The 10,774-nt window shown below is 39.0% G+C and overlaps 1 long non-coding RNA gene across 3 annotated transcripts in view; it reads right to left on the bottom strand.

Annotated features, from left to right (window-relative positions):
* Positions 1–8,256: 8,256 nt before the first annotated feature.
* Positions 8,257–10,774, bottom strand: part of LOC118178339 — a 14,691-nt gene continuing 12,173 nt past the window's right edge. For all 3 annotated transcript variants that reach the window (XR_004756133.1, XR_004756134.1, XR_004756129.1), the window contains one exon: positions 8,257–8,863. This is a non-coding gene — a long non-coding RNA (uncharacterized LOC118178339). The remainder of the gene's footprint in view (positions 8,864–10,774) is intronic.

Here is a 10,774-nt window from a genome sequence, read left to right as displayed (position 1 = left end):
TCTACCCTTTTGTATAAGCATCTTCTCCCTTCCAATTCAGTCAAAAAATCACCTTCTTTGCCAAGTCAACAACATTCATTTCCTAGATACTTACCAGAAGAGTTCAAAGTATGTTACTTAAATCAATTTCTCTGGAGTTGAGAGATTTACGTTCTCTTTCATATATTCTGGCCAGTACTGAGCAAATTGCTAACACCGTACATGATTAGAGCAGTAATACTTGGCACACTTCAAATTTTGGCCTCTATGCAGACTAAATTCTAAAAGAACATCTCCCTGTTGTTTGTTATTTCCCTTTTCATCTGGAGAATTTTCCTATGATAGCTGCATGCATAAATTTGCATCATTGCATTATAGCAAAGACTTTCCCTTCTCATTCACAATAATGAGAATTTATCTTAGAAGGGGCTGAGGAAAAGGATAGTCTGATAATTGGCATCTTCTTAACACTATAAGTTGAAAGGAAAAGTATTGACTAGACAAAGAAAGCAAATTATATTCTTACTTATAATGTCAGCTATTTCCTCTCACTATTGTTTCTTGTCCTTAGGAAGTCAGTTATGCATCCTGAGAAGATCACCTTCTATTATGCTTCGTGTGATTTCATACTCAATATTGTTTCATATTTTGAAAGAAAAAAAAAAAGTGAGGGGAGGAGGGCAAGCCAAGTGATTTTTTGTATATAGTATACTAAAACTAAGCTTTGTGGCTTTCTCACTGAGATCACAATTGCTCCAATGTTGTTTTTTTTTCTTGTCCTCAGTGGATGTTTTCCCTAGAAAAAATCTTCTCCCAGACATGATGCTGCGCATAGAGAACAGAAAATATACCCAAGAGCTGCTGCCATTTCTTTGTCCTAGCTGGCAGTGGTGGAAGTCATATTGAATTGGATCCACAAGTTCATTAGTCTGTGAAATCATAACAGTGAGAACAGTGGTGGCTTTTTTCCCCTAAGGAATGACAGATGTTTCTTTTTTCGATTTACATATATAGAATGATCGAGTACAGGAACTACTCCAGTGATGGCTTACAAGAACTATTTCTCAGCAGAAAGGAACAGACCTCTTTCAAGTCCATCTAAAGCTACAAAGAAACATTAAGAGCTGTATCTAGGAATTGCAAGACCAGGAGTCTGCTTTGGGTTCTGCTATAAAACTCCTGTCTACATTGGCATCAAGTTGTTATTGCTCATTTAAAAAGACAGTAATGTTTATTGATGCCATCAGGGTTCCTGAGCCATAGCTTATTAATGAAGTTGACCTGCTTGTTTCAAGTACACCTCAGTCACACCTCTGACTTCTGCTATTTATTGGAAATGGACTCTCCCCATCCAGGGAATTTCACCCTAGATGGCTGAGACTGCATGGTTATTACACACTGAAAAGAGACTGCTCAAGTCAACCCAGGCTACTGAGATGAAGATACCATAATAGGAGACAGTATGGTCTGCTGCCGTGCTTCTCAACCACAGAGCTAGGTTACCAGAGGTGAAGGTAAATGTGTCTGTGTTGTAGTTACTCTGCCAGCTCTTTGCGGTACACAAGGCTTTGAAAGTTTTATAGACAATAAAAGAAAGATAAACACAGTCCCCTCCTCTTGCACTTCAAGGTCAAGTATTGCTTCCTTAACCCATTAAATCCCACAGGAAACTGTATCATGGACATGGTTTCCACCCTCACTTTTCCTCCCATGTATCTCTTCTATTATAAATGTGAAGATACTGTGAAAGTTTTAGATCTCTAATATAAAGTAACTAACTGCGGAGGGGGGAGGGGAGGTAAGACAAACCCCAATATGTTGCTGTTTTGCAGTTTATAGATTCTGGAGACTCTAAAGGCAGGAGTCGTGGAGTCTTCTTCCTACAATGTGACTTCAGTAAAGTCACCTCAGCTCTCTCTAAGCCTGGTTTTTATTCTTAAATGGGGCAAATGACATATTCCCTTTTTTGAGGTTCATATATGAAATGTGTTTGATGACCAGTTAGTGGCATTGATGAAAGCAAATCAGCAAAGATAAGAAATAGGCCAAAGAGAAAAGGTGGATTATAACTGGAAGAGTGACAAATATTTAGAATTTCAAAATTTGCTTTTGCCTGTGAGGTCTTGTTTGCAGATATATTTTCAAACAACTTTCATTTTATAATTTCACTGTAAATTGAATAGAATAGCCTGAATTTAAGATACTTACCCATATGCATCTTTATGAACTTGGCCTTTTTTCCCCAGAACTTTTCTCATATATAATTTTACTCTGATTTCATATTTTAAAATAGTAGAGTAGCATGGCTAATGCTTTGATGTATGATAAAACAGAATTTACAAGAATTCCTGTCTTGAATATTTTTAAAGGAAGCAGCAGGAAGAACCGAGGCTTGAAGAAGATGCTGACAATCAGTTATAGCTCTTGAATTTCAAATCAGCATTGAACAGAATCTCCGGGGCCAGCATTCTCTCCAGTGTAACTGCAGTGAGGCCCAGAATGCTGGACATGCAGAATTTGGCCAGAAACATATTATCGGACAACGTATATGTTAGTGATTTCATGAAAGTTTCAGCTTTCCATCAGTGCAAGGATTATGTACTGAGTGTGCATGTGTCTATCTGGTAGCAAGGTGCCTGAATTAAAAAACAAAAAAAAAAAAAGAGAGAAAAAAAAAAAAAGAGAGAGAGAGAGAGAGAATATAGAAATGATGATGTTTCTGTTCCTGTGTCTTTTTGCTTGAAAGGTTCAAAACTGTGGAAAGAAAATGGAATACAAAGTTCCAAATTTCACAGCTGGAACATGTATCTCCCATGAGATGATTTGAAACACTAGGTCTGAACATCTCTCTAATTTGGATCCTTTTCAGACCTAAATTATGTAACAAGACCCAGGTCAAGCTATACCGATGTCTAGATTCACATGCCAGCAAACATGTAAACTAAGCAGAGTTCAAAGTCCAGGTCAGAAAATTTCCATACTCAGCCTAAGCAACCCCTTTCACTAGCTGTTTGAGCAAGTCTGAAAATTAATTTATACTGCCAAAGTAGAATAAAATAGCCCAGAGAGATAAAAGAATCATGATGGAGGGATTAGGTTCAACAGTTCCTGATTTAAAGAAAAAGGCTTTTGAAGAAGATCAGAGAAGGCAAGCCCTGAAGAAAATAATTAACCAAGAGAAAGTGTTTTTTCTGGATTGTGGGAACAACCTGAAATGGCTTTCCCTTTGGGACCTCAGTTGCAGAGACTTTTCTGGCTGCCCCAGAGATTCCCTTACTGTCTTTGAATCATGGATATCCACAGCTGCCTTCTGGGAAACTTCTGTAACCAGAGAAGAATGAACCACAGCGAGGAGGAAGGTGGCTAAATAGCCTGCTTGCAATGGAGGATGAGATCTTATGTAGGGAAACACAATGGAGCTCAGCAGACCATATAAATTCAAATCCTCCTGCCTTGTGAAAATAGGCTATCAAAATACACTAAGAAAATATGTTTCACTGTATTCAAAGAAATAATGGAGCATTGCACAGGTGGACTGAATGCAGAGGGAATGGAGAAGGGAACAGACAAGGATTCTTGGTAGTGGCTGGAAAGGAAAAAAGAAAAATGACTATTCTTGATAAACTCTCACAAGCCTGAAGATGACTTTTTTTTTTTTTTTTTTTTTTCCAAAAGATATTAAACAAAGTAAAGTGGTCTTTTCCATCTGCAAGATTCATTAAAAATAATAAAAATGCAGAAAACCCATGCACATGCCCTTTTACTGAGAGTTTTCTGAGCTGGTTCTCAGCAAAGAATAGTTTGGAACAACCTGTCTCTGGTGTGCACCAAAAGAAGTCAATAAAACAACCCCAGAGAAGAGAATTTTTCCATTTTATGTAATCTGAAATATGTGAAAGAGCTTATTGGAGAAAATGGAAATAAAGGAAAGATCACCCTTCACTTTAGATAGTCCATTGAGATTCCCTGAACAATTCCCTTGAATTCTTGCCCATCTATCTCCTGGATATAAAAAATAACCCAGAACAAGTCATAAAATAAAACTGGGGAACACAGTAATATTCTCTATAATTTGTTTCTTGTGTTATATACTTGAAGAAACAAACTCATGGACATATCTGCCTACGTTTCACTAGTTACACATTTTGAAGGTTAAGAACATCACCGCAAAATTCCATTGGGTTTCCGAAAGGTAAAACTAAAAAAAAAATATATCCTCATCTTTCTGAGGCACAGTACATTTTTGCTATATTAAAAAGAGTACACTCAGTTCAAAAAGGCATTAAATATAAATACATTATTGTGGCATAAAGTTCATAGACCCTAAGTACACCTTTCAGTGTTTTTCACATAGCATAATTTCCACAGTTAATCAAATGAGAAGATGAGATTACATTACTTGACTTTTTCAGATCAGTTTACAGCTGAAAATTGTTTATGAATTTAAACTTGCCTCTTTCCTTCTGGGAAAGCCCTCACCAAAGGCTGTCACCTTAGCAGCACTACCACCTTGTGGCGTGGTGTTCCCAACCAAGAGGTGGCCAGCCATCATAACCCTGCAGAACAGATGTTCCTCTCACTGATGCTGGCAAACTCTGGGGTGCACAGAAGACACTGCCCCCTGTTATGGAATGGCCCAAAGCCCAGTAACATCAATTTGTCAGTCTGGTCACAGACAAACACCAAAGAGCTGAGCACTACTGAAGGTTCACACATCTCACTAGGAATAACAGACATGGTTATCTTTAAAGAAAGAAGTGAATATGATATTTTTATTAGTATCCAAAATGGTAATATACAAGCATCTACACAGCAGTTGGTCCTGTAACAGGCTAGAAAACTTTATGGTGTCTTATGTGGGGAACTATAGGCTTCTATACTGAAAGCAATGAGTACCAAAGAGCACAGAATATGTGCAAGTTAATCAGGGGAGGAAAAACAATCAAAGAATCATATGTCAGTAGAAAATAAATAATAATAAAAAAAATGATAAGGTGTGAATGAAGTTATTGAGTTCAAATTAAACCACAGACCAAGGCTCAAGTAAGTTCCTGCAAGGGTGCCTCAAACACCTAAACACTGCTATGTTAAAGCTGAGAGGTGGAAGCTCAATACTTGTATAAAATTCAAACCAGAATAAAAATTTTTGCAATCCAAAACCCCCTCCAGCCAAGTGAGCAGGCCCGCATGTAGCAGCGGAGAGGCAATGCTGAACATGGGTACTTATCTGAGATCCACACCCTCTGCACAGCATAAAAACGTGCAACTAATTGCAAAAATTCTTTAACAGACATTAATAACACTTTTTTTTTTTTTTCTTTAAGTGAATTTCAATCCTCTTACCACCCTACCAAGGGTGTTATAGAACCCTCTGTTACTCTCTATGAAACTGGCACTCCTTTCTAAACAGGCATATAACTTCAGCAGGAAAGACTTGGATGGGGGAATTTACAGGCTAAGCCATAAAATGGATCCACAGAGAATAGAGACAAAATTGCAAATAAATCTGAGATCAATGGTATCCTTTTAATCCACATCCCAAGTAAGGCTGGATTAATGAGTGAGGTAACACACTGCAAAGGACTCCTACTAGTGGAACACCTTTCCCAGTGAAAGAGGAAAGGATCTGGATAATCTACTGCCAGGAATACTACATATGGAGCAAATAAATGCTTACTATTTAATTCCATTTACATTCTGTTGTCATTCCTACTACCTTTCTTAAGCCCCAAATTTATGACTGTAATCCATTTCCCCTGGATAGGCTTTCTTGTTTGTAACACCACTGTCCATGCACCTGGCAGTGAAGTTCAGCAAGACAGAGGTCTTCCGTGAGACTGTAGGTAGTCTGTTTCAGAGCATGGTGGCAAGCCAGATTAGTTGTTTTCAAGGGCACTATGGACAAGTTCAGTACAGATTTTTGGTTGGATTTAACCAACTCAGTTCACAGCCTACATTATAATACACAAATATATGAGCAAGTCTCCCATTTTGCTAGGAATACAGCAAATGTCATGGTCGCTGTATGATGAACCAGATAAGGGAATTAGACCTAAGTGCATTTCAGAGACCAATCAAAACGGTATGAAGGAGTCACAAAGAGAACTTTTTCCACAGTTGGGAGCAAGAGCCATTTATCTCATGTTGCAACCAACAAAGTCAACCTATTCTGAACTCCACAAATCAGATTAAGTGAGGTCAGCAGAAAAAAATAAGCTGAGATAGTTCCAGCTCAGCAGCAGGCCATAACCTAAGCTTGTCATGGCCTCTTGCTATTTAAAAGAAGAACATGCAAACAGATGATAAAGCAAATCAAATAAAGGTACAAAATACATCTCCACACAACTGAATTGATGTAACTCTGTATTGAAAATTGAACTGGACTGTGTGTACATAGATTGTACTTAGATGGCACCAGAAGGAAAAACATTTGCTCCAGCCACAGAGTCAGAAATGGAGAAATGAGAAGAGAGCCCACATCACACTGACTTTTTGAGAGGAATAGGAAGGATTTAGTGACAAGAAGCACTGGGAGTTATCATCTCTCCAGTTTCCAAATGGTAACAGAGGTCATGTCTAGTCAGTGTGTGAATAAGATAAGGCAGTGAACAAAATGGATGAAGCTCCTGTCACTGGTGCTCTGCTGCTTCAGGCAGTGCTCACCTCGCGATGGGGAAATTAGAGTAGAAGCTGTTTTATCGACTGATCTCAAAAACAGAGAGCTAGTGATTGAGATGAGGGGTGTAGATGACTGGTCAAACTGCAGTCTGATGTTTTCTCTTGGCAACCTCAGGAAGGGTTGCTGCCTTGCCAGGCTTTTCCTTTCCACATCCACAATTCATGCTGCACATCTGCAGTGTACTACATCTCACTCTTTCAACAGGCACATTTTACTCCACAGTTTCTACTCTATGAAGAGCCCAGAAAGTAGTTCTGCTAAGATGATCTAACGAGACACTCAGCAAAGATCTCTGGAGAGCTGAGAAACAGTGACAAACCCAATGAAATGAAGGGTTGCCACACATCTACAAAAGAAGTCAGGCTCATCAATCTTTTGCTATCAAAACACTCTCTCATACATACAAATTTCTCCACTTGCTTTTGTGAAGCTCTTTCAGCGAAGCATGATAAATGCTAGAGAGTAAATGAGGATAACAGAAGGGACTAAGTGGTGAATTCAAATGGTGCAAAGCACATATATAATTCACAAAACCCCAGTGGAAGTATCTGATCAGAACCTGGCTGCAGTGCAGGCTCCAAATAACTACGCTGAGTGATCAATATTGTGGATGTAGCTATATAACTGTGTAGCTTTGTTTTCCCCATTCTGCATCTTTAATATTAAGGAAGGACTGAATGTCTTACTATTTTCTAGTCAGTATAGACACAGCCTCTTAGAAAATATACACTTTTCCTTATTTTGCTTCAGAAGCTTTGACTGTGGCTTGCCTTCAGCTAACCAAAGCTGTTTCAGCTGGAAGATAGTGAGTTACCGATGTCAGAAAAACCTCAGTTTAATGTTTACTAAGAAACCGCGTCTCTAGCACACCAAGCAGACACAGCTCTGTGCATAGAAAGACAGGTATTAAATCATCAGACCCACTTTCCTCAGCACCTGGGTGTTCCTCAGAGGTTTTAACATCCAGCTGTGGATTGGACCAGCCCTCCTTTACCTTATAAGCTGTGATGAATTCCCCCAAAGTACAGTCTGGCTGCTGGCCAGTAATGCTCTGCAGTTCTATAATTTAATTGCACTCCTCCAATGTTTGGGGAGTGAATTACAAATGTCTAAAGAGATAACTACAGATAAGTCAACTAAGTGGATCCCAATGCACTCCCATTTCAGAAAGCAAACTGTGGGGAGAAAATGTTACAGAACTAAACAATGGAAAGACAGAGATGAGAAAGCTTTGCTGAGTGACATGAATAGTGACATTCAAGTGCTTTACGTAGATATATTTTTTTCTATATTCATATATATGATGCATAAATACAAATATGAATTTATTCACACACACACACAAATGGAGAAGGAATAACAGGAAAAGTTTCCACTCCTCACAGACAAAAGACAGACAAGTCTAACGAAGGTAAATTTTTCCTATACATCATTTTCATGAAGATGAAAGTACATTTGTATTTGTAGTATTAAAAAACAAACAAACAAACAAACAAAACAAACAACAACAAAAAACAACTTTTTACAGCTGTCCAACAGCTTTTTAGTTCTCCAATGCTGTGTCTATATCTGTATCAAAGAAGAATTTCACAGCAATATAAGCCCTTATTTATTTATTTATTCATAAACTGTGGCAATTACAACAGATGGAGGAATCATGCAGAGCTGGAAGCGCATAATTGCTATATGTATTTATGCACAAAGCCAAACTTTGTTAATTCAACACTAACCTTGCAGCCCAGAGGATATAGAATAACGTCTGTCCTTGTGCGTCCTGACACTGGGTCATTCTCAAGTTGTTAAGGAAACACTATGAGGAAAACATATAGCCAAATGTTCTCCAGCAAATCTCTCATGCCTCAACAGCTCAAGTCAAGCTAAAGAGGGAAAATTCTCTGTGGTTCTATGCTTGTGTGGTAAGTACACTCACCCCATCCCATGGGTGATGCTGAAGGGTCCCAGCTGGACAGGGATGAAAGAGAACCAGAAGCCATTCCAGCTACTGTGCAGAAGGAGAACAACGAAGCACACAGGCAGTAGCCATCCCAGGCCAGAAAAAGCAGCATCTTCCTCCATTCCTCCCCTCAAATTTGCTCCAGTGCACATGTAAGACAGGTTGAGGGATATGGACATGGAGGGGTTGGCAAGTGTTCAGTCAGCAATCCTGCCTCAGAAGCCATATGACTTCCATGACCTTCATAACACCTATGGAAACATTGATGTAAAATAGACATTTAAGGTCATTTTTATTCATTTAAGGTAATTTTTATTCCCCATGCACCCTAGACTCTGGGCATTTCTGAAATAACATCTTTAGGAGGAGGCAGAAGTTATATAAAACCTACTATTTTTACTTTTTAAGCACACACTAATGAAATATTGTTGAGCAAATCAACCACCCTTGACTCACATGCATAGACAGACACCAATTTCCTGCTTCCATAAAACAGGGAGCAGCAAGCTCCGTCATTAATTCACTCAAGCAAGAAATATTTCCAGAGTTTGTTTGAAATCTGTTTCTTGACAGCCAGCCTAAGTTCTCTTTTTCCTCTGCTTCATCCCACCATGTGAAGGCCCACCCTTCAAGGCAATCTCTATCTTCTCTTCACTGTTCTCAGGCAATTTTGTCTTAGTTATCATGTCTGCCAGGTGGTTGAGAAGAACAGCCCTGATCTAAGAGAGCTCCCACTCCTTTTCCTAGCCACTGTGGAGAAGATAGGTTTCATTTCTAAAATATGGCAGCTATAATTTCAGCCTGAATAGCAGCAGATATATTACTGTGCTCCTACAACTGAGGATTCCCTTTAAGGAGAAATCCAATCTTTTCTTTCCAAGTCAGCATGTAATTACATACAAGCCAGACATGGTCTGCAGCATCTTCACAGTTATCCTTGTCCCAGAAAAGGACTAGGCTGGGTGCAGCAACATACAATATATTCCAACGAACACAGAGTGGGGGCAGAACTGAAAGGCTGACTATTCTCAACATTAACTCTAGCCTACTGTCATTGGTGTTTTTGTTGCTCCCATGCTGAGGCATCTAGGTGCCATGAACTGTTGAACACTACTTTAGTGCTTCCCAGTGTGATAGGAACTACTAATATCCCTCTTTTAGAAATAAGCAATCAAAGCACAGAGAGAATAAGATTTCTCCATGAAACTGAATGTTGATTTCTTTACCCTTAATGAAGCGTAACTGGAGTTAAAGTCTAAATGCTTCCACCACAGAGTCCTAAATAGTCTTATTTTATGAATGTGGTACCCACGAAAACACAAAACAAATCAGCTTTTCCCCTCTCCCCTTACACTGAAATGACTAACCAAAGAGAAGGCTTGTGTACAAAGCAGAGTGCAAATTGTCCTCCTCTTGATTTGAGTGCAGATTTGAAGCAGTTCAGACTGGGAATAGGGTCTCAAAAGGAAATCTAAAGATTAAGGCTAAACCCATAATAAGGAATTGTTAAAAGCAAACTCATAAGTAAGAAAGCACACATATGGATTGTCTGAAGTATGCGAACTTTTGTGTTTCCTATATTCCCACCTTATTAGAAGCTTTCCCATCTTGTACTCCTTCAGCTTTTGCAGTATATTTTCTATTTAATCAGTCCTGAAATGTTACATCCTCAAGGTCTTATAAAATATCTTTTCAGTTCTTCATATAGCCCTTGATTTCAAAGCCTTGAGCTGGGCAGAGGACCTCTAAATTAATCCAGTACCAGTCTGGTATTCACAGCTGTAAAGACTGGAAAGCTACTGGTTGTGGTTTTAAATTACATCCTCATTTGAAAGGACAACACTGCAAATTTAAAGTAAAACCATATTTCTTCTACAAAATGGCTGGAAATCTGGGCAAAGTTTCTGGGACACTTAGTTGCCAGGAAGATGTCTGCACAACTGACAGCAGCAGCAACAAATGACCCAGTCCTGGCAAAAAGGAGTAAAAAATGTATATTATTGATCATAATTCATTGTTGTCTGGACAAGGAGCAGTTTCCCAATGAAATGACCATGTGTTAGCCTGGATGTCAAGCACAAGTGGAGACAGCGCTTCATAGCTTACTGCTGACACCAGGCTTTCATTGCTCAGAAACTGCTCAGGTGGAGGTAAGCCTCTCC

The sequence above is a fragment of the Oxyura jamaicensis genome, chromosome 1 (genome assembly GCF_011077185.1).
Source record: "Oxyura jamaicensis isolate SHBP4307 breed ruddy duck chromosome 1, BPBGC_Ojam_1.0, whole genome shotgun sequence".
Taxonomy (NCBI): domain Eukaryota; kingdom Metazoa; phylum Chordata; class Aves; order Anseriformes; family Anatidae; genus Oxyura; species Oxyura jamaicensis.
Note: the sequence above shows the minus strand (reverse complement) of the source record. Positions and strands in the feature narration are given on the sequence as shown.